The sequence below is a fragment of the Triticum dicoccoides genome, chromosome 4B (assembly GCF_002162155.2).
Source record: "Triticum dicoccoides isolate Atlit2015 ecotype Zavitan chromosome 4B, WEW_v2.0, whole genome shotgun sequence".
Classification (NCBI taxonomy): domain Eukaryota; kingdom Viridiplantae; phylum Streptophyta; class Magnoliopsida; order Poales; family Poaceae; genus Triticum; species Triticum dicoccoides.
Genome location: NC_041387.1, coordinates 670,777,862 through 670,803,639, shown reverse-complemented (window position 1 = coordinate 670,803,639; position 25,778 = coordinate 670,777,862). Strand labels below are relative to the sequence as shown.

Here is a 25,778-nt window from a genome sequence, read left to right as displayed (position 1 = left end):
GCCCCCGAAGGGTATCTTGCAAACCGCACAAAATTCACATAGTGGCATCTGTTCGGGAACGTAGCACAAATTCAAAATTTTCTACGCAACACCAAGATCAATCTATGGAGATTCTAGCAACAAGAGAGGGAGAGGATGAGCATCTTCATACCTTTGAAGATTGCTAAGCAGAAGCGTTACTAGAACGCGGTTGATGGAGTCATACTCGCGGCGATCCAAATCGCGGAAGATCCGATCTAGCGCCGAACAGACGGTGCCTCCGTGTTCAACACACGTACAGCCCGTGGACGTCTCCTCCTTCTTGATCCAGCAAAAGGAGAGGAGAAGTTAAGGGAGAACTCCGATAGCACGACGTCATGGTGGTGGTGGAGCTCGTGGTATTCCTGCAGGGCTTTGCCAAGCACTACGGAGGAGGAGAAAGAGTTGGAGGAGGGAGGGGATGCGCCAAAAGCAAGGGTGTTGCAGCCCTCCCAACCCCCTCTATTTATAGGTTGAAGGGGAGAGGGCACCGGCCCCTCTAGATCCCATCTAGAGGGAGGGGGCTGCGGCCAGGAGGGGGAGACTTGCCCCCCAAGCAAGGTGGAGGCGCCCCCTCCCCTAGGGTTTCTAAACCCTAGGTACCTTGGGCCCTTGGGGGGGCTCACCATCCCACTAGGGGGCTGGTTCCCTCCCATATTCAGCCCATTATGTCCCCCGGGGCAGGTGGCCCCACCTGGTGGACCCCCGGACACCTTTCGGTGGTCCTGGTACAATACTGATAACACCCAAAACCATTCCGACGACTGAAACTGGACTTCCCATATATGAATCTTCACCTCCGGACAATTTCGGAACTCCTCGTGATGTCCGGGATCTCATCCGGGACTCCGAACAACCTTCGGTAACCACATACAATTTCCCATAACAACTCTACCGTCACCAAACCATAAGTGTGTAGACCCTACAGGTTCAGGAATCACGCAGACATGACCGAGACAGCTCTCCGGCCAATAATCAACAGCGGGATCTGGATACCCATGTTGGTTCCCACATGTTCCACATTGATCTCATCGGATGAGCCACGATGTCGGGGATTCAAGCAATCCCGTATACAAGTCCCTTTGTCAATCGATACGTTACTTGCCCGAGATTCGATCGTCGGTATCCCTATACCTCGTTCAGTCTCATTACTGGCAAGTCACTTTACTCGTTCCATAACGCATGATCCTGTGACCAACTACATAGTCACATTGATCTCATTATGATGATGCATTACCGAGTGGGCCCAGAGATACCTCTCTGTCATACGGAGTGACAAATCCCAGTCTCGATTCGTGCCAACCCAACAGACAATTTCGGAGATACCAGTAGTGCACCTTTATAGCCACACAGTTACGTTGTGACGTTTGGTACACCCAAAGCATTCCTACGGTATCCGGGAGTTGCACAATCTCATGGTCTAAGGAAATGATACTTGACATTAGAAAAGCTCTTAGCAAACGAACTACACGATCTTGTGCTATGCTTAGGATTGGGTCTTGTCCATCACATCATTCTCCTAATGATGTGATCCCGTTATCAATGAAATCTAATGTCCATGGTCAAGAAACCATAACCATCTATTGATCAACGAGCTAGTCAACTAGAGGCTCACTAGGGACATGTTGTGGTCTATGTATTCACACATGTATTACGGTTCCCAGTTAATACAATTATAGGATGAACAATAGACAATTATCATGAACAAGGAAATACAATAATAACCATTTTATTATTGCCTCTAGGGCATATTTCCAACAGTCTCCAACTTGCACTAGAGTCCATAATCTAGTTCACATCACTATGTGATTGTAATGAATCCAACACCCATGGGGTTTGATCATATCTCGCTTGTGAGAGAGGTTATTAGTCAACGGGTCTAAACCTTTCAGATGCATGTGTGCTTTACAAATCTCTATGTCATCTTGTAGATGTAGCTACCACGCACTACTTGGAGCTATTCCAAATAACTGCTCTACTATACGAATCCGGTTTACTACTCCGAGTCATCCAGATTATTGTCAAAGTTTGCATTGTCGTAACCCTTTACGACGAACTCTTTTACCACCTCCATAATCGAGAAAATTCCTTAGTCCACTAGTTACTAAGGATAACTTTGACCGTTGTCGTGTGATCCATTCCTGGATCACTCTTGTACCCCTTGACTGACTCATGGCAAGGCACACTTCAGGTGTGGTACACAACATGGCATACTATAGAGCCTACGTCTAAAGCATAGGGGACGACCTTTGTCCTTTCTCTCTCTTCTGCCGTGGCCAGGTCTTGAGACTTAGTCAATACTCACACCTTATAACACAGCCAAGAACTCCTTCTTTGTCGATCTATTTTGAACTCCTTCAAAATCTTGTCATGGTATGTATTCATTTGAAAGTACTATCAAGCGATCTTGATCTATCCTTATAGATCTTGATGCTCAAAGTTCAAGTAGCTTAATCCCGGTTTTCATTTGAAAAACACTTTTCAAACAACCCTATATGCTTTCCATAAATTCTACATCATTTCCGATCAAAAATATGTCAACAACATATACTCATCAGAAATTCTATAGTGCTCCCACTCAATTCTTTGGAAATACAAGTTTCTCATAAACTTTGTATAAACCAAAAATCTTTGATTATCTCATCAAAGCGTATATTCCAACTCCGAGATGCTTACTCCAGTCCTTAGAAGGATTGCTGGAGCTTTGCATACTTGTTAGCATCTTTTAGGATTGACAAAACCTTCTGGTTGAATCACATACAATCTTTCCTCAAGCAACTCATCGAGGAAACAATGTTTTGACATCCTATCTGCAAGATTTCATAAATAATGCAGTAACTGCTAATACAATGCCAACTGACTCTTAGCATCACTATGAGTGAAAAAGTCTCATCGTAGTCAACTCCTTCAACTTGTCGAAAAATATCTTAGCGACAAGTCAAGCTTTCTTAATGGTGACACTTACCATCATTGTCCGTCTTTCTTTTGAAATCCATATGTACCCAAAAACCTTACGACCATCAAGTAGTTCTTCCAAAGTCTACACTTTGTTTTCATACATGGATCCTCTCTCGGATTTTATGGCCTCGAGCCATTTTTCAAAATCTGAGCCCACCATCGCTTCTCCATAGCTCGTAGGTTCATTGTTGCCTAGCAACATGACCTCCAAGACAGGATTACCGTACCACTTTGAAGTAGTACACGTCCTTGTCGACCTATGCGGTTTGGTAGTGACTTGATCAGAAGTTTCATGATCTCTATCATCAGCTTCCACTTCAACTGGTGTAGGCACTACAGGAACAACTTACTGTGCCCTGCTACACACTGGTTGAAGTGATGGTTCATTAACCTCATCAAGTCTCCACGATCCTCCCACTCAATTCTTTGGAGAGAAACTTTTCCTCGAGAAAGGACCCGTTTCTAGAAACAATCACTTTTGCTTCCGGATCTGAAATAGGAGGTATTCCCAACTGTTTTGGGTGTCCTATGAAGATGCATTTATCCGCTTTGGGTTCGAGCTTATCTGGCTGAAACCTTTTCACATAAGCATCGCAACCCCACACTTTTAAGAAACGACGGCTTAGGTTTCTCTAAACCATAGTTCATACGCGGTCATCTCAAGGAATTACGTGGTGCTCTATTTAAAGTGAATGTGGTTGTCCCTAATGCTTAACCCATAAATGATAGTGGTTGTCCCTAATGCTTAACCCATATCCAATAGGGTGCAGCTATGATGTTCGGACACACCATCACACTATGGTGTTCCAGGCGACATTAGTTGTGAAACAATTTCCACAATGTCTTAATTGTGTACCAAACACGAAACTCACATATTCATATTCATCTTTGTGATCATATCATAGACATTTTATCCTTTTGTCACGACGATCTTCAACTTCACTCTGAAATTACTTGAACCTTTCAATAATTCAGACTTTTGTTTCATCAAGTAAATATACTTAGCATCTACTCAAATCATCTGTGAAGTAAGAACATAACAATATCCACTGTGTGCCTCAGCACTCATTGGACTGCACACATCAAAATGTATTACTTCCAACAAGTTGCTTTCTTGTTCCGTCTTACTGAAAACGAGTCTTTTCAGTCATCTTGCCCATGTGGTATGATTTTCATGTCTCAAATGATTCAGAATCAAGTGAGTCCAAACAATCCATCTGCATGGAGTTTCTTCATGCGTGCATACCAATAGACACGGTTCGCATGTCTCAAACTTTTCAAAAATGAGTGAGTCCAAAGATCCATCAACATGAGCTTATTCATGCGTTTTATACCAATATGACTCAAATGGCAGTGCCACAAGTAGGTGGTACTATCATTACTATATTATATCTTTTGGCATGAACATGTGTATCATACAATCGAGATTCAATAAACCATTTATTTTAGCTGCAAGACCATTGAAGGTATTATTCAAATAAACATAGTAACCATTATTCTCCTTAAATGAATAACCTATTGCGATAGACATAATCCAATCATGTCTATGCTCAACGCAAACACCCAATAACAATTATTTAGATTTAACACCGATCCCGATGGTAGAGGGAGCGTGCGATGTTTGATAACATCAACCTTGGAAATACTTCCAACACATATCATCACCTCGCCTTTAGCTAGTCTCCGTTTATTACGTAGACCTATTATTTCGAGTTACTAACACTTAGCAACCGAACCGGTATCTATTACCCTAGTGCTACTATGAGTACTAGTAAAGTACAAATTAATATAATGTATATCCAATATACACTACTAGAAAAAGGGCTATAGATGGGATTGACACTAATGGCGCACCAGACAAGTGGTGCGCCATTAGTATATACTAATGGCGCACCACCTTCTGATGTGCCATTAGAGTTGAAACTACTAATGGCGCACCATGTCCACGGTGCGCCATTAGTATCAATTTTTTTTTGAACTAGTGCGCCTGTCCAAACATACTAATGGCGCATCCATAGTAAGTGCGCCATTACTAGTTGTAACTAGTAATGGCGCACCAGCCAGAAAGTGCGCCACTAATGTCATTTTTTTATTATTTTTTTATTCCTTTTTTTGCAAAAGTACTAATGGCGCACTCACACGCGGTGCGCCATTACTAGACTCATCGAAAACTCAGGCACGTGGACGACGCACACCCTCCTGCTCGCGCGAGGTCAGAAGATGCCTTCGACTCTCTCTGACCGGTAGGCCCATCATCATCATCGCAGAAACAGGCCAAAAGGATCTAGTAGCAGTATCACTCCCACATTTCCGTCAGTTCAGGTCACCGCACCGCACCACCACCGGTAGCCATGGGACCCACAGGTCAGTCTCGCACCCTCTTGCTTCTGCTCCTCGCCGCCGCCACCGCCGCCGCCGCGCCAGAGCACGAATCCTTGCTCCGCCTCCCCTCCTCGGCGCGCTCCCTCGCCCCGAAGACCCCCCGCTCCGCCGGCGCTGACCTCATCCGCGCCCTCAACCTCCACCCCCGCGACGCCTTCCCCCGCCGCCCCGGCGGCGTCGGCGTCGGCGGCAGCGATGCTCTCCCGGCCGGAACCCTCATCGAGAGGCCGATCCGCCTCGCGTCTCTGATGGCCGGAGACGACGGCGGCAGCGGCACGTCGGTGAGCAACCTCGGGCACCACGCCGGGTACTACCACCTCCCCACCACTCACGACGCCAGGTGAGCGGAGCTCACTCCTCCCGTCTCATGCCGCGTCTCACGTGAGGATCCAGTTCCCGTGTCTTGACATCTGCCACTTTTGCGCACCGTGTAGGCTCTTCTACTTCTTCTTCGAATCCAGGCAGCACAAGAAGGAGGACCCCGTGGTGATCTGGCTGACGGGAGGGCCCGGCTGCTGCAGCGAGCTAGCCCTTGCTGTTAATTTTTCAGGGTTTTGCAATTGGCAACGGACTTACAGATCCAGCGATACAGTACAAGGCATACACCGATTATGAATTGGATATGGGTTTTAATCACACAGTCAGAATTTACCAAGATTAATAAAATTGTTCCTGCTTGTGAATTTGCTGTCAAGCTGTGCGGTAATTATTCCTGGACTCATCATTTGCTTGTGTGTAATAAATCTGTACCATTCGTCAATTGGTCTCTTGGAGACTGTCTTCATTAACATCATTGCTTTGTTGTGCCAATTTGTTCATGGAAGTAAGAAAAGGCATAAGCCCAACTCTGATATACCTCACTTGATTTTGTCTTTTGTTTCAGGTACCTCTGGCACTGTATCTTGCTTTGCTGCCTATTTTGTTTGCAATACAATATTCAGTTCCATCAGGTTGATAATCGGGAACAAAAATGTAGGGTGGAATACAAAAGTTTATTTGGTTTTTCCTCATTTTTTGAAGATTTCTGATTGATCACCTCATCTTTGTAGTATTATGACGTCAGGAAGCCATGCGTGGGGAGCCTATGCTATGATTTTTCTAACTTGGAGAAGTTTCTCAATCTGAAATCTGTCAGACAGAGCCTAGCCGTTGGAGACATAGAGTTTGTTTCCTGCAGCCCGACCGTCTATCAGGCTATGCTCTTAGATTGGATGAGGAACCTTGAAGTTGGGATCCCTGAACTCCTTGAGAATGACATCAAAGTGCTGATTTATGCTGGAGAGTATGATCTCATATGCAACTGGCTAGGTGAGTATCTTACAACTTGCAACAGAAAACTCTTGAAAATTGTATGCTATAATTTGCTTCTGTTTTGTCCATACCACATATCATATGAGATTCTTCACTCTTAGAATCACATTGCCACACTTTTGTCATGTGATATTTGTGCTATGCTTCCTTACAATTGTGATTCGTGTAAGAGATCCATTAAGAATTTAATGGGCTTTAATATGCATTCATATAGCTTGAATCTTGATCGGTTCTGTAGTATGGAAATCGTATTGGAAGCACAGTTTAGAAATATATGTTGTCACACATTTGAATAACGCAAGGCATAATTGACCTAGTAGAGGTCATCTATACTTGTCAAATCACAGAAAAGGATAAAATCTACCTTCAATGCTTTTCATGCTGTGTTGTACATAACGGCAAACTGTATAACAAGTGCATGAAATAAGTGGGACAATATACGGTTCAAAATAAATATGCTCTGCTATTGGTTTTCTTGATTCTGGCTTTGTTTTCCTGATGACATACATATATAATCTACTGGTGACTTGGGCAGGAAACTCAAGATGGGTAGACTCTATGGAATGGTCTGGAAAGAAAGCCTTCGTGCCCTCGGTGGAGAAACCCTTCACGGTTGATGGAAAAGAAGCCGGCATTCTAAAAAGCCACAGCCCTTTGAGTTTTTTGAAGGGACGCAAATGCAAAGCTTTACTCAAGAGATTATCTGTCAATACAGTAGAGCAGAGTGTTATAAGGGCAAATGCCTGTTGCGTATTGTGCCGCGCTACATCCGTTTGGATTTTGCTGTGAAACTAACTAGAGATGTTTTTGGCACTATGATCAGGTCCACGATTCTGGTCACATGGTACCCATGGATCAACCGAAGGCCGCCTTGGAGATGCTCAAGAGGTGGATGTCAGGAAACCTTTCAGACGCCTCCTCGAGCTCTCAAAGGCTCGACTTCGCCATATAATCCATCCTTGCGCTGGCTACGCACGCACATGCCTTGGGATGATCTTAGGTGATGGGAAGCTCGTCGGCGACCGTGCATACGCTATTTCCCTTGTACGGTGCTCGAGGTTGATGAGCGTGTAATAAAAGGCTTTCAGAGGATTGCTGGGGCAATGCGAATGCCGAATGTATCACGAAGATTATCGCCAATGAGTGACATGTGGACTACTTTATGCATTCCCTTATGCCTCCTTTGGTTCGCAAGATTCTAGAAAAGAACATACTAGAAAATTGATAGGAATGCATGTGTAAAATAGAGGGTTAGAAAAACGCAGAAATTTTGCAAAGTTGGGTGTTTGGTTCATAGGAATTTGAAAAACACAGGAATCCTGATAAACAAAGTCAAACAATAAAAGGTACTCCCTCTGTTCACTTTTATAAGACCTCGAAGACATTAGTATGAAAGGCTAGTCGTAGTGGAAGTAAGGGCATGTATAAAACAGAAAACTATGTAACCTGTGCAAAAAACAGAAAATAAAAAATAAAAAAAAACCTAATATTCATACTAATGGCGCATCACATGACAGTGATCCATTAGTATGACAAAGCATACTAATGGCGCATCACTGGACAGTGCGCCATTAGTATGCCGCGGTCACTAATGGCGCATCCCATTGTAGTGCGCCATTAGTATGCCAAAGCACCTGGATATGCCAAAGTATCACTACTAGAAAAAACCCTACTAATGGCGCACCTAATTTGGCCATTAATGGCGCATCAGTGGTGCGCCATTACTAGCACGCCATTAGTAATTTTTACTAATGGCGCACCACTGGTGCGCCATTAGTATCTGGTATACTAATGGCGCACCACTGGTGCGCCATTAGTATAGGCCAGGGTGCGCCATTAATATTCATACTAATGGCGCACCCTGGCCTATACTAATGGCGCACCAGTGGTGCGCCATTAGTATACCAGATACTAATGGCGCACCAGTGGTGCGCCATTAGTAAAAAATACTAATGGCGTGCTAGTAATGGTGCACCACTGATGCGCCATTAATGGCCAAATTAGGTGCGCCATTAGTAGGGGTTTTTATAGTAGTGATACTTCTGTCGACCTTGCCAGCCTTCTCATCGACCAAGTATCTAAGGTAATTCTGCTCCAGTGACCATTCCCCTTATTACAGAAGCACTTAGTCTTGGGTTTGGGTTCAACCTTGGGTTTCTTCACTAGAGCAGCAACTGTTTTGCCGTTTCATGAAGTATCCCTTCTTGCCCTTGCCCTTCTTGAAACTAGTGGTTTCACTAACCATCAAAATTGATGCTCCTTCTTGATTTCTACTTTCGCGGTGTCAAACATCGCGAATAGCTCAAGGATCATCATATTTATCCCTGATATGTTATAGTTCATCAAGAAGCTCTAGTAGCTTGGTGGCAGTGACTTTGGAGAAACATCACTATCTCATCTGGAAGATTAACTCCCACTCGATTCAAGTGATTGTAGTACTCAGACAATCTGAGTACATGCTCAACAATTGAGCTTTTCTCCCTTAGTTTGTAGGCTAAGAAACTCGTCGGAGGTCTCATACCTCTTGACGTGGGCACGAGCCTGAAATCCCAATTTCAGCCCTTTGAACATCTTGTATGTTCCGCAACGTTTAAAAATCATCTTCGGCGCCCCAATTCTAAACCATTTAACATTATTGAACTATCACGTAGTCATCAAAACATGTATGTCAGATGTACGCAACATCCACAGACAATGTTTGAGGTTCAGCACACCGAGCGGTGCATTAAGGACATAAGCCTTCTGCGCAATAATGAGGACAATCCTCAGTTTACAAACCCAGGCCGCATAATTGCTACTATCAACTTTCAACTAAATTTTCTCTAGGAACATATCTAAAATAGTAGAACTAAAGTGTGAGCTATGACATCATTTGTAAAGACCTTTTGACTATGTTCATGATAATTAAGTTCATCTAATCAAATTATTAATGAACTCCCACTCAGATAGACATCCCTCTAGTCATCTAAGTGATACATGATCCGAGTTAACTAGGCCATGACCGATCATCACCTGAGACGGTCTTGTCATCATCGGTGAGCATCTTCATGTTGATTGTATCTACTATATGACTCATGTTCGACCTTTCGGTCTCTCGTGATCCGAGGCCATGTCTGTACATGCTAGGCTCGTCAAGTCTACCTAAGTGTTTTGCATGTGTAAATCTGACTTACACCCGTTGTATGCGAACGTTAGAATCTATCACACCCTATCATCACGTGATCCTTCGAAACAACGAACTTTCGCAACGGTGCACAGTTAGGAGGAACACTTTCTTGAAATTTCAGTGAGGGATCATCTTATTTATGCTACCATCGTTCTAAGCAAATAAGATGTAAACATGACAAACATCACATGCAAATCATAAAGTGACATGATATGGACAATATCATCTTTGCGCCTTTGATATCCATCTTTGAGGCGCGGCATGATCACCTTCATCACCGGCATGACACCATGATCTCCATCATCATGAACCCCATCATCGTGTCTTAATGAAGTTGTCTCACCAACTATTACTTATACAACTATGGCTAACGGTTAGTAATAAAGTAAAGTAATTACATGGCGTTTTCAATGACACGCAGGTCATACAATAAATTAAGACAACTCCTATGGCTCCTGCCGGTTGTCATACTCATCGACATGCAAGTCGTGATTCCTATTACAAGAACATGATGAATCTCATACATCACATATATCATTCATCACATTCTTTTGGCCATATCACATCACATAGCATACCCTGCAAAAACAAGTTAGATGTCCTCTAATTGTTGTTGCAAGTTTTACGTGGCTGCTATGGGTTGCTAGCAAGAATGTTTCTTACCTACGCAAAAGCCACAACAGTGATATGCCAATTGCTATTTACCCTTCATAAGGAACCTTTTCATCGAATCCGATCCGACTAAAGTGGGACAGACTAGCACCCGCTAGCCACCTTATGCAACAAGTGCATGTCATCGGTGGAACTTGTCTCACATAAGTATACGTGTAAGGTCGGTCCGGGCCGCTTCATACCACAATACCGTCGAAACAAGATAGGACTAGTAACGGGAAGCATATTTAACAAACCAACGCCCACAACTACTTGTGTTCTACTCGTGCATAGAATCTATGCAATAGACCTAGCTCATGATGCCACTATTGGGGAACGTAGCACAAATTCAAAATTTTCTACGCAACACCAAGATCAATCGATGGAGATTCTAGCAACGGGAGAGGGAGAGGATGAGCATCTTCATACCTTTGAAGATCGCTAAGCGGAAGCGTTACTGGAACGCGGTTGATGGAGTCATACTCGCGGCGATCCAAATCGCGGAAGATCCGATCTAGCCCCGAACGGACGGTGCCTCCGCCTTCAACACATGTACATCCCGGGGACGTCTCCTCCTTCGTGATCCAACAAGGGGAGAGGAGAAGTTGAGGGAGAACTCCGACAGCACGACGGCATGGTGGTGGTGGAGCTCGTGGTATTCCTGCAGGGCTTCGCCAAGCACTACGGAGGAGGAGAAAGAGTTGGAGGAGGGAGGGGTTGCGCCAAAAGCAAGGGTGCTGCAGCCCTCCCACGACCCCTCTATTTATTGGGTGAAGGGGAGAGGGGTCCGGCCCCTCTAGATCCCATCTAGAGGGGGGGGGGGCGGCGGCCAGGAGGGGGAGACTTGCCACCCAAGCAAGGTGGAGGCGCCCCCTCCCCTAGGGTTTCTAAACCCTAGGCGCCTTGGGCCCTTGGGGGGGGCGCACCAGCCCACTAGGGGGCTGGTTCCCTCCCATATTCAGCCCATTTAGTCCCCCGGGGCAGGTGGCCCCACCTAGTGGACCCCCGGACACCTTTTGGTGGTCCCGGTACAATACCGATAACCGCCAAAACCATTCCCGCGACTGAAACTGGACTTCCCATATATGAATCTTCACCTCCGGACCATTCCGGAACTCCTCATGATGTCCTGGATCTCATCCGGGACACCAAACAACCTTCGGTAACCACATACAATTTCCCATAACAACTCTAGAGTCACCGAACGTTAAGTGTTTAGACCCTACGGGTTCGGGAATCACGCAGACATGACCGAGATAGCTCTCCGGCCAATAACCAACAGTGGGATCTGAATACCCATGTTGGTTCCCACATGTTCAACGATGATCTCATCGGATGAACCACGATGTCGGGGATTCAAGTAATCCCGTATAAAATTCCCTTTGTCAATCGGTACATTACTTGCCCGAGATTTGATTGTCAGTATCCCGATACCTCGTTCAATCTCGTTACCGGCAAGTCACTTTACTCGTTCCGTAACACATGATCCCATCACCAACTACTTAGTCACATTGAGCTCATTATGATGATGCATTACCGAGTGGGCCCAGAGATACCTCTCCGTCATACAGAGTGACAAATCCCAGTTTCGATTCGTGCCAACCCAACAGACACTTTTGGAGATACCTATAGTGCACCTTTATAGCCACCCAGTTACATTGTGATGTTTGGTACACCCAAAGCATTCCTACGGTATCCGGGATTTGCACAATCTCATGGTCTAAGGAAATGATACTTGACATTAGAAAAGCTCTTAGCAAACGAACTACATGATCTTGTGATATGCTTAGGATTGGGTCTTGTCCATCGCATCATTCTCCTAATGATGTGATCCCGTTATCAATAACATCTAATGTCCATGGTCAGGAAACCATACCATCTATTGATCAACGAGCTAGTCAACTAGAGGCTCACTAGGGACATGTTGTGGTCTATGTATTCACACATGTATTACGGTTCCCAGTTAATACAATTATAGCATGAACAATAGACAATTATCATGAACAAGGAAATAAAATAATAACCATTTTATTATTGCCTCTAGGGCATATTTCCAACAGCATCTCCCTAACCTCATCATATAAATGAAACTCCACTGAAGGTGCTAATTTCTTAGCACAAAAGTAAAAAATTTGCACGAAGGTATTAGTGAGTAAGAGATACTGTTCGAGTTGGTCGTGGAGGAAGTCGGTGAGGCCCGCATTATCAGCCAAAGAATAGAAATCATCATGAATCCCAGCTGCTCTCAAGAACTTCCGCGATGCGAGGGAGATTATACTTGGGATTTTTATTCTCCTTACTTTCTTTATCCTTCGAGCTTTGGCTAGAAGAGCCCCTCAAAAATCTCTTGATCATTTTCTGAAAATTTCTGAAATTTTAGTAACTCGAAATAAAAGTGAAGCAAACTCAACAAAATTGATATCAACTACTCCTACAAGTGCCTAGAGACTATATCATGCATTAGAACTACTTGGGACCAAATAAATTTGAAATGCAAGCTCAAGAACAGGGTCACCTAGGCAGCAAAAATTTGCAATGAATAAAGCACTAGAACAAAAACTATTTGGACCTTTGGAGGAGTCACATACCAAAGAACAATTTCCCAGAGCAGTTTTGTGAATGGAGCTTTGAGCAAGGAGATCGAAAATGGCAGAAAAATGAGCTAGAACTCGTGCTTGAGCTGGATAGTGATTTTTTTGGGGAGGAAGAAGAAGAGCATGGGTGCAGGAATAAGTGGAGGGGGGCCACCAAGGGCCCATAAGGCATGGGGCACGCCCCCAGGGGGGCGCCCTGGACCCTTGTGGCCAGGTGCTTGCTCCCCCTGGTATGTTCTCAGTGCCAGATATTCTCAAATATTCCAGAAAAAATCATATTTCATTTTCAGGGCATTTGGAGAACTTTTATTTTTGGGGTATTTTTATTGCATGGATAATTCACAAAACAAACAAAAAATACTATTTTTACTTTATATCTATACCAATATAAAAAGACCCAAATGGGCAGATTCAACAAATCCCGGCCATCAAATTAGGTCAATCCAACCACTCAGGTTGCTCCAATGGTGAGCGCTCAACACGTTTAGTGTGCAGCTAATATCATACCAAATATTAGTGCACATGCTAATCCAATAATTAATACACAAATAATATCTTACCTAATATTTACATGTAATTAATATATTACCTAATATCAACATGCATTGCACGTACATATTTACTAGTAATCTAAATAACAGAAAGTAAAAAGAGGGTACATAAGGTTGTGCTTTCTAACTTCATCCATCTCATACTCATCAAAAGGAATCCACTAACAAGGTTGATCAAGTCTTGTTAACAAACTCATTCCAAATTGCATGAAACCGGAGAAATTTCGAAATGGCACTAGGTTACCTCAACGGGGATATGAACATCCCCAATAATAAGAATATCATATTTCTTCTTGACAGTAGGAAGAGGAAATTCAAAATCTCCAATAATAATCGATGGAACTTTTCCAATAGAATTGATATTGTGAACTTGAGGTTATTTCCTCGGAAAGTGTACCGTATGCTCATTACCATTAACATGAAAAGTTACATTGCCTTTGTTGCAATCAATAACAGCCCCTGCAGTATTCAAAAATGGTCTACCAAGGATAATCGGCGTACTATCGTCCTCGGGAATATGAAGAATAACAAAGTCCGTTAAAATAGTAACGTTGGCAACCACAATAGGCACATCCTCACAAATACCATCAGGTATAGCAGTTGATTTATCAGCCATTTGCAAAGATATTTCAGTAGGTGTCAACATATTCAATTCAAGTATACGATATAAAGAGAGAGGCATAACACTAACACCGGCCACAAGATCACATAAAGCAGTTTGAACATAGTTTCTTTTAATGGAGCATGGTATAGTTGGTACTCCTGGATCTCCAAGTTTCTTAGGTATTCCACCTTTAAAAGGATAATTAGCAAGCATGGTGGAAATTTCAGCTTCCGGTATCTTTCTTTTATTTGTAATTATATCTTTCATGTATTTAGCATAAGAATTAACTTTAAACATATCAGTCAAACGCATATGCAAAAAGATAGATCTAATCATTTCAGCAAAGCGCTCAAAATCCTCATCATCCTTTTTCTTGGATGGTTTAGGAGGAAAAGGCATGGGTTTTTGAACCCATGGTTCTCTTTCTTTATCGTGCTTCCTAGCAACAAAGTCTCTCTTATCATAATGTTGATTCTTTGATTGTGGGTTATCAAGATCAACAGCAGGTTCAACCTCTACATCATAGTTATTGCTAGGTTGAGCATCAACATGAACATTATCATTAACATTATTACTAGGTTCATGTTCATCACCAGATTCTGTTTCAGCATCAGAAATAGAAATATCATTGGGATTCTCAGGTGTGTCAACAACAAGTTCACTAGAAGCATGCAAAGTCCTATCATTTTTCTTTTTCTTCTTTTTAGGAGGACTAGGTGCATCTACATTATTTCTCTGAGAATCTTGCCCAATTCTCTTAGGGTGGCCCTCAGGATACAAAGGTTCCTGAGTCAGTTTACCCGTTCTAGTTGCTACTCTAACAGCAAAGTCATGTTTATTCTTATTTAATTCATTGAGCAAATCATTCTGAGCCTTAAGCACTTGTTCTACTTGATTGGTAACCATGGAAGCATGTTTACTAGTGAGTTTAAGTTCATCCTTAACTCTAGACATATAATCACTCAAGTGTCCAATCATATAAGTATTACTTTTCAATTGTCTACCAACATAAGCATTGAAATTTTCTTGTTTAGCCATAAAGTCATCAAATTCATCCATGCATTGGCTAGCAAACTTAGTAGACGGGATTTCAACTTTATCATATCTATAGAGAGAATTTACCTTTACTACCTGTGTCGGGTTATCAAGACCATGTATTTCTTCAATAGGAGGTAAATTCTTAACATCTTTAGCTTTAATACCTTTCTCTTTCATAGATTTCTTTGCCTCTTGCATATCTTCAGGACTGAGAAATAGAACACCTCTTTTCTTCGGGGTTGGCTTAGGAGTTGGTTCAGGAAGTGTCCAACTGTTTTCATTAGTCAACATATTATTCAATAGCAATTTGGCTTGATCAACTGTTCTTTCCCTGAAAACACAACCAGCACAACTATCCAGGTGGTCCTTGGAAGCATCGGTTAGTCCATTATAAAAGATATCAAGTATTTCATTCTTCTTAAGAGGATGATCAGGAAAAGTATTAAGTAATCGGAGAAACCTCCCCCAAGCTTGTGGGAGACTCTCTTCTTCAATTTGCAAAAAATTATATATTTCCCTTAAGGTAGCTTGTTTCTTATGAGCAGGGAAATATTTAGCAGAGAAGTAATAAATCATATCCTGGGGACTACACACACAACTAGGATCAAGAGAATTAAACCAAGTTTCAACATCACCCTTTAATGAGAACCGGAAAATCTTAAGGATATAGTAGTAGCGAGATTTCTCATCATTAGTGAACAGGGTGGCTATATCATTCAATTTAGTAAGATGTGCCACAACAGTTTCAGATTCATTACCATAAAAAGGATAAGATTCAACGAAAGTAATTATCTCAGGATCGACAGAGAATTCATAATCCTTATCAGTAACACAGATAGGTGAAGTAGCAAAAGCAGGGTCATGTTTCATTCTAGCATTCAGAGACTTTTGTTGCAGCTTAGCTAGTAATTTCTTAAGATCAGATCTATCATTGCAAGCACGAAAATCTCTAGCAGTTTCTTCATCCATAACATAACCCTCAGGAACAACAGGCAATTCATATTTAGGGGGAGAACCTTCATCATCACTTTCATCAATATTATCAGTTTCAATAATTTCATCTCTCTAGCCCTAGCAAGTTGTTCATCAAGAAATTCACCTAATGGCACAGTAGTATCAAGCACAAAAGTAATTTCATCATAAGTATCCTGCATAGCAGAAGTGGCATCATCAATAACATGCGACATAGAATTAATAGCATAAGCAGGTTTAGATGTCACAAGTTTACTCATAACAGAAGGAGAATCAAGTGCAGAGCTAGATGGCAGTTCCTTACCTCCCCTCGTAGTTGAGGGATAAATCTTAGTTCTTTCGTCCTTCAAGTTCTTCATAATCACCAGCAGATATAAATCCCAAGTGGCTCAAAGAATAGAGCTATGCTCCCTGGCAACGGTACCGGAAAATAGTCTTCATGACCCACAGGTATAGGGGATCGCAACAGTTTTCGAGGGTAGAGTATTCAACCCAAATTTATTGATTTGACACAAGGGGAGCCAAAGAATATTCTCAAGTATTAGCAGTTGAGTTGTCAGTTGAACCACACCTGGATAACTTAGTATCTGCAGCAAAGTATTTAGTAGCAAAGTAGTATGGAAGTAACGATAACAGTAGCAAAAGTAATAGTAGCAGTTTTGTAGTAATTGTAATAGTGGCAACAGTAAAATAACTAAGCAAAGAGCAGTATGTGAAAAGCTCGTAGGCATTAAATTAGTGATGGATAATTATGTCAGATGCAATTCCTCATGTAATAGTTATAACATAGGGTGAAACAGAACTAGCTCCGATTCATCAATGTAATGTGGGCATGTATTTCGAATATAGTCATACGTGCTTATGGAAAAGAACTTGCATGACATCTTTTGTCCTACCCTCCCGTGGCAGCGGGGTCCTATTGGAAACTAAGGGATATTAAGGCCTCCTTTTAATAGAGTACCGAACCAAAGCATTAACACTTAGTGAATACATGAACTCCTCAAACTACGGTCATCACCAGTAAGTATCCCGATTATTGTCACTTCGGGGTTAACGGATCGTAACACATAATAGGTGACTATAGACTTGCAATATAGGATCAAGAACTCACATATATTCATCAAAACATAATAGGTGCAGATCTGAAATCATGGCACTCAGGCCCTAGTGACAAGCATTAAGCATAGCAAAGTCATAGCAACATCAATCTCAGAACATAGTGGATACTATTGATCAAACCCTAACAAAACTAACTCGATTACATGGTAAATCTCACCCAACCCATCACCGTCCAGCAAGCCTACGATGAAATTACTCACGCACGACAGTGAGCATCATGAAATTGGTGATGGAGGATGGTTGATGATGACGACGGTGACGGATTCCCCTCTCTGGAACCCCGAACGGACTCCAGATCAGCCATCCCGAGAGAGTTTAGGGCTTGCCGGCGGCTCCATATCATAAAACGTGATGCATCCTTCTCCTATTTTTTTTCTCCCCGAACGTGAATATATGGAGTTGGAGTTGAGGTCGGTGGAGCTTCAGGGGGTCCACGAGGTAGGGGGCGCGCCCTAGGGGGTGTGCGTGATACGTCCATTTTGCATCATGCTTTTATATCGATATTTATTGCATTATGGGCTGTTATTACACATTATGTCACAGCACTTATGGCTATTCTCTCTTATTTTACAAGGTTTACATGAAGAGGGAGAATGCGGGCAGCTGGGACTCTGGGCTAGAAGAGGAGCAAATATTGGAGACCTATTCTGCACAGCTCCAAAAGTCTCGAAACTCCACGAAAGTCATTTTGGGAACTAATAAAAAATATTCAGTGGAATAAATACCTGAGGGGGGCCACCCACCACCCACGAGGGTGGGGGGCACGCCCTACCCCCATGGGCGCGCCCCCTGCCTCGTGGGCCACCTGGCAGCCCTTCGGTGCCCATCTTCTGCTATATGAAGTCTCTTACCCTGGAAAAAATAATAAGTAAGCTCACGGGACGAAACTCCGCCGCCACGAGGCGGAACCTTGGTGGAGCCAATATAGGGCTCCGGCGGAGCTATTCTGCGGGGGAAACTTCCCTTCGGGAGGGGGAAATCATCACCATCTTCATCACCAACGATCCTCTCATCAGGATGGGGTCAATCTCCATCAACATCTTCACCAGCACCATCTCCTCTCAAACCCTAGTCCATCTCTTGTATCAAAACTTTGTATCAAAACCTCATATTGGTACCTATGGGTTGCGAGTAGTGTTAATTACTCCTTGTAGTCGATGCTAGTTGGTTTATTTGGTGGAAGATCATATGTTCCAATCCTTAATGCATATTAATACTCCTCTGATTATGAATACAAATATGCTTTGTGAGTTGTTATGTTTGTTCCTGAGGACATGGGTGAAGTCTTGCTATTAGTAGTCATGTGAATTTGGTATTCGTTCTATATTTTGATGAGATATGTGTTGTCTCTCCTCTACTGGTGTTATGTGAACATCGACTACATGACACTTCACCATTGTTTGGGCCTATAGGAAGGCATTGATAAGTAATAAGTAGATGATGGGTTGCTAGAGTGACAGAAGATTAAACCCTAGTTTATGCGTTGCTTCATAAGGGGCTGATTTCGATCAATATGTTTCATGCTATGGTTAGGTTTACCTTAATACTTCTTTTGTAGTTGCGGATGCTTGCAATAGGGGTTACTCATAAGTGGGATACTTGTCCAAGAAAGGGCAGTACCCAAGCACCGGTCCACCCACATATCAAATTATCAAAGTAACAAACGCGAATCATATGAGCGTGATCAAAACTAGCTTGACGATAATTCCCATGTGTCCTCGGGAGCGCTTTTCTCATTATAAGAACTTGTCCAGGCTTGAACTTTACTACAAAAAGGATTGGACACCTTGCTGCACCTTATTTACTTTCATTGCTTGTTACCTGTTACAAATTATCTTATCACAAAACTCTCAGTTACCTACAATTTCAGTGCTTGCAGAGAATACCTTACTGAAAACCGCTTGTCATTTCCTTCTGCTCCTCATTGGGTTCGACACTCTTACTTATCGAAAGGACTATGATAGATCCCCTACACTTGTGGGTTATCAAGACTCTTTTTTGGCGCCGTCGACGGGGAGTGAAGCGCCTTTGGTAAGTGGAACTTGGTAAGGAAAGATTTATATAGTGTGCTGAAATTTACTGTCACTTGTTACTATGGAAACTAATCCTTTGAGGGGCTTGTTCGGGGTATCTTCACCCTGACCAGTAGAGCAAAGAGTTGCTCCTCAACCGACTGAACCTACTAAAAATGTTTACTTCTAAATTCCTTCGGGTATGGTAGAGAAACTGCTAGCTAATCCCTTTGTAAGAGATGGAACATTGCATCCCGATTTACACCTTATCTATGTGGATGAAGTTTGTGGATTATTTAAGCTTGCAGGTATGCCCTATGATGTTATAAGAAGAAGGTTTTCCCTTTATCTTTGAAGGGAGATGCATTGACATGGTATAGGCTATGGGATGATATGGGATCCTGGGACTATAAACGATTGAAATTGGAATTTCACCAGAAGTTTTATCCTATGCATCTTGTTCATTGTGATCGTAATTATATATATAATTTTTGGCCTCGCGAAGGAGAAAGCATTGATCGAGCTTGGGAGAGGCTTAAGTTAATGTTATATTCATGCCCCAATCATGAGCTCTCAAGAGAAATGATTATTCAAAACTTTTATGCTCGGCTTTCTCTGAGCAATCGCACCATGCTCGATACTTCTTGTGCCGAGTCTTTTATGATGAAGATTATTGAATTCAAATGGGATTTATTGGAAAGAATTAAATGCAACTTTGAAGATTGGGATTCCGACGATGGTAAGGAGTCAGGTATGACACCTAAGTTTGATTGTGTTAAATGTTTTATCGATACCGATGCTTTTCGTGGATTTAGCACTAAATATGGACTTGACTCTGAGATAGTAGCTTCTTTCTGTGAATCATTTGCTACTCATGTTGATCTCCCTAAGGAGAAGTGGTTTAAATATAATCCTCCTGTTGAAGTAAGTAGTTGCACCTGTTACAGTTGAAGAAAATACTATCACTTATAATGATCCTATTGTTCCTACTACTTATATTGAGAAACCACCTTATGTGATATGGTGCTAGTGCTAGTGCAATACCTCATTCTTTATATGAAGAAATTATGCATGACATTGCACCTGCTGATATAGAAGATATTGATGTTACAGTTACGCTTGCCAATAGAGGTACTATTTCACCAATTGGGATTGTTAGAGATGTTGAAGTCTTGTGTGGGAAAGTTAAATATCATGTTGATTTTCTTGTTCTTGGCTCCCCACAAGATAGCTTTTGTCCCATCATATTTGGTAGACCCTTCTTGAATACTGTTAATGCTAGGATAGACTGCAAAAAGGATGTTGTTACGATTGGCTTAGGAGACATGTCTCATGAGTTTAATTTTGCTAAATTTCGTAGACAACCCCATGATAAAGAATTGCCTAGTAAGGATGAAATTATTGGTCTTGCTTCTATTGCCGTGCCTCCTACTGATCCTTTAGAACAATATTTGCTAGACCATGAAAATGATATGTATATGAATGAAAGAAGGGAAACAGATGAAGTATTCTTTAAACAGGGACCTATTTTGAAACACAACTTGCCTGTTGAAATCTTAGGGGATCCTCCACCACCCAAGGGTGATCCTGTCTTTGAGCTTAAACCATTACCTGATACTCTTAAATATGCTTATCTTGATGAAAAGCAGATATATCCTGTTATTATTAGTGCTAACCTTTCAGAGCAGGAAGAGGGAAGATTATTCAAAACTATGAAGAAGTACCGTGCCGCTATTGGATATACTGTTGATGATCTTAAGGGCATTAGTCCCACTTTATGCCAACACAAAATAAAATTGGAGGAAGACGCCAAACCAGTTATTGATCACCAACGATGATTAAATCCTAAGATGAAAGAAGTGGTAAGAAAGGAAATACTAAAGCTCCTTGAGGCAGGTATAATTTATCCCGTTGCTGATAGTCAGTGGGCACGTCATGTCCATTGTATCCCTGAGAAGGGAGGTATTACTGTCATTCCTAATGATAAAGATGAATTGATCCCGCAAAGAATTATTACAGGTTATAGGATGGTAACTGATTTCCAAAAATTAAATAAAGCTACTAAAAAGGATCATTACCATTTACCTTTTATTGATCAAATGCTAGAAAGACTATCCAAACATACACAGTTTTGCTTTCTAGATGGTTACTCTGGTTTCTCTCAAATACCTGTGTCAGCAGAGGATCAAGAAAAACCCACTTTTACTTGCCCTTTTGGTACCTTTGCTTATAGACGTGTGCCTTTTGGTTTATGCAATGCACCTGCTACCTTTCAAAGATGCATGATGGCTATATTCTCTAACTTTTGTGAAAAGATTTGTGAGGTACTCATGGATGATTTCTTCGTTTATGGATCCTCTTTTGATGATTTCTTGAGCAACCTTGATCGAGTTTTGCAGAGATGTGAAGACACTAGTCTCGTCTTGAATTGGGAGAAGTGCCACTTTATGGTTAATGAATGAATTGTCTTGGGGCATAAAATTTCTGAAAGAGGTATTGAAGTTGATAAAGCTAAGATTGATGCTATTGAAAAGATGCCATCTCCCAAGGACATTAAAGGTATAAGAAGTTTCCTTGGTCATGCCGGTTTTATAGGAGGTCATTAAGGACTTTTCTAAAATTTCTAGGCCTCTGACTAATCTGATACAAAAAGATATTCCTTTTGTATTTGATGATGATTGTGTAGAAGCATTTGAAATACTTAAGAAAGCTTTGATTTCTGCACCTATATTGTTCAGCCACCTGATTGGAATTTACCCTTTGAAGTTATGTGTGATGCTAGCGATTATGTTGTAGGTGCTATTCTAGGAGAAAGAGTTGATAAGAAACTAAATGTTATTCAATATGCTAGTAAAACTCTAGACAGTGCTAAGAGAAATTATGCTACTACTGAAAAAGAATTCTTAGCAGTTGTATTTGCTTGTGATAAGTTCAGACCTTATATTGTTGATTCTAAAGTAATTGTTCACACTGATCATGCTGCTATTAAATATCTTATAGAAAAGAAAGATGCTAAACCTACACTTATTAGATGGGTTCTCCTACTACAAGAATTTGCATATTATTGGTAGAAAGGGAGATGAGAACCCCGTTCCAGACAACTTGTCTAGGTTAGAGAATGTTCTTGGTGACCCACTACCTATTAATGATAGCTTTCCTGATGAACAATTAGCTGTCATAAATGCTTCTCGTACTGCTCCATGGTATGCTGATTATGCTAATTACATTCTTGCTAAATTCATACCACCTAGTTTCACATACCGGCAAAAGAAAAAGTTCTTATATGATTTAAGACATTACTTCTGGGATGACCCACACCTTTATAAAGAAGGAGTAGATGGTGTTATTAGATGGTGTGTACCTGAGCATGAACAGGAACAGATCCTACGCAAGTGTCACTCCGAGGCATATGGAGGAAACCACGCTGGAGATAGAACTGCACATAAGGTATTGCAATCCGGTGTTTTTTGGTCTACTCTCTTCAAAGATGCCCGTAAGTTTGTCTTGTCTTGTGATGAATGTCAAAGAATTGGTAATATTAGTAGACATCAAGAAATGCCTATGAATTATTCTCTTGTTATTGAACCATTTGATGTTTGGGGCTTTGATTATATGGGACCGTTTCCTGCCTCTAATGGGTATACACATATTTTAGTTGTTGTTGATTACGTTACTAAGTGGGTAGAAGCTATTCCAACTAGTAGTGCTGATCATAACACCACTATTAAGATGCTTAAAGAAGTTATTTTTCCAAGGTTTTGAGTCCCTAAATACTTAATGACGGATGGTGGTTCACATTTTATTCATGGTGCTTTTCGTAAAATGCTGGCTAAGTATGATGATAATCATAGAATTGCATCTCCATATCACCCACTGTCTAGTGGTCAAGTAGAATTGATTAATAGAGAACTCAAATTAATTTTGCAAAAGACTGTTAATAGATCTAGAAAGAATTTGTCCAAGAAACTTGATGATGCATTATGGGCTTATAGAACTGCATATAAAACTCATATGGGTATGTCTCCATATAAAATGGTTTATGGAAAAGCATGTCACTTACCTCTCAAACTTGAACATAAGGCATATTGGGCCATTAAGGAGCTCAATTATGATTTCAAACTTGCCGGTGAGAAGAGGTTATTTGACATTAGCTCACTTGATGAATGGAGAACCCAGGCCTACAAGAATGCCAATCTGTTTAAAGAAAAAAGTTAAAAGATGGCATGACAAAAGGATACAAAAGCGTGAGTTTAATGTAGGTGATTATGTGTTGCTATTCAACTCTCGTTTAAGATTTTTTGCAGGAAAACTTCTCTCTAAATGGGAAGGCCCTTACGTTATCGAGGAGGTCTATCGTTCCGGTGCCATAAAAATCAACAACTTCGAAGGCACAAATCCGAAGGTGGTGAACAGTCAAAGAATCAAACATTATATCTCAGGTAATCTTATAAATGTTGAAACTAATATTATTGAAACCGTAACCCCGGAGGAATACATAAGGGACACTTTCCAGACCGTTTCAGACTTCGAAAAGGAATAGGTATGTGGTACGGTAAGTAAACCGACTCCAAAACAGTTCTAAAAGCATTTTTTTCTCCATTTTGGAATATTTAAGAAAATGGGAAAATAAGAAGTAGTCCGGGAGGGACACGAGGCATCCACGAGGGTGGAGGGTGCGCCCTACCCCCTGGGAGTGCCCCTTGCCTCGTGGGCACCTTGTGTGCTCTCCGGACTCCGTTTTCTTGCACGATACTTCTTTTGGTCGGTAAAAATTCATTATATAATCTCCTGAAGGTTTTGACCACCGTATCACGCAAAAATCTTCTGCCTTTGTCTTGAGCTATTTCTGCCGCAGATAAGAGCAATATGGCATCCCAGGATTCGGAGGGAGAAAGCTATGCGGCTGATTACCTAACCGACTCTAAGATCTACCGGGACTTAGAGCATAATGGTTGGACTACCGAAGAAGAAAAAGACCATGAGCCTAAAGGAAAGGAGGAGACGAGCTCAGATGAAGATGAAGCCCCATTACCTCAACCTGGGGATATGCATGTGGACTTTAAAAAGTCAAGCCTCCCTGACAGAGCAAAGAAAGCCAAGGTCGAGTTTATCCCTTTTCTCTCTTGCAGGAAAACAAACAGGAACTATGCAAAAGGATATTATGCCTTGAGCAGAGATCGATGATCTAAGGGAGCAAAATTCCATTCTCAGGTGAAAATTAAGGAAGAAGCCTACATCATCAACAACTCCATCATCATCACCACTTCCGAGGAACTAATCACATTGGTACGGGCACTCCCCTTGGAAACTGCCAAGCTTGGGGGAGTTGCCCCGGTATCGTATCACCATCACACTCCTATCTTTATCGTTTTATTTAGTTTGATCCTTTTGGTAATATCTTGATCTAGTAGAATAAAGTTTTGGTATGAATTAGTTTTGAGTTTTGCTTTGTGATCCCTCTATGTAATCGAGTCCGTGAGCTACATATAATAAAGATTAGTGTTGAGTCAAGGGATTTTCTTTCTTGCTATGATCTTGAGGGAATAAAAGAATGAAAGAAATAAAACCATATTGATCTTATGGATAGTAATGACTTCACATATAGAGAGTATGATGATTAAAAGTTGTTGAGAGTTGGCAAACGTAGTTGTGGTCATTGTTGCAATTAATAGGAAGTAATAAAGAAAGAGAGGTTCTCACATATAGATACACTATCTTGGATATCTTTTATTATTGTGAGCACTCACTAAAGTATGACATGCTAATTGGACAAGGAAGACAACGTAATGGGTTATGTTTTCTCACATCTTAGTTAAAGTATATTGTCATGGATCGTCCAACATGTTGACCTTGCCTTTCCCCCTCATGCTAGCCAAATTCCTTGCACCAAGTAGAGATACTACTTGTGCTTCCAAATATCCTTAAACCCAGTTTTGCCATGAGAGTCCACCGTATCTACCTATGGATTGAGTAAGATCCTTGAAGTAAGTTGTCATGTTGCATGCAATAAAAATTGCTCTCTAAATATGTATGACTTATTAGTGTGGAGAAAATAAGCTTTATACGATCTTGTAATATGGAGGTAATAAAAGCGACGGACTGCATAATAAAGGTTCATATCACAAGTGGCAATATAAAGTGACGTTCTTTTGCATTAAGATTTCGTGCATCCAACCAAAAATCACATGACAACCTCTACTTCCCTCTGCGAAGGGCCTATCTTTTACTTTATGTTTTATACCTTATGCAAGAGTCAAGGTGATCTTCACCTTTCCCTTTTACATTTTATCCTTTGGCAAGCACCTCGTGTTGGAAAGATCCTGATATATATATCCAATTGGATGTAATTTAGCATGAACTATTATTGTTGACATTACCCTTGAGGTAAAAGGTTGGGAGGCA

At 41.6% G+C, this 25,778-nt stretch overlaps 1 pseudogene; it reads left to right on the top strand.

Annotated features, from left to right (window-relative positions):
• The first annotated feature begins 5,280 nt into the window (after nt 1–5,280).
• On the top strand, nt 5,281–7,844 carry LOC119293051 (annotated as a pseudogene).
• The last annotated feature ends 17,934 nt before the right edge of the window (nt 7,845–25,778 follow it).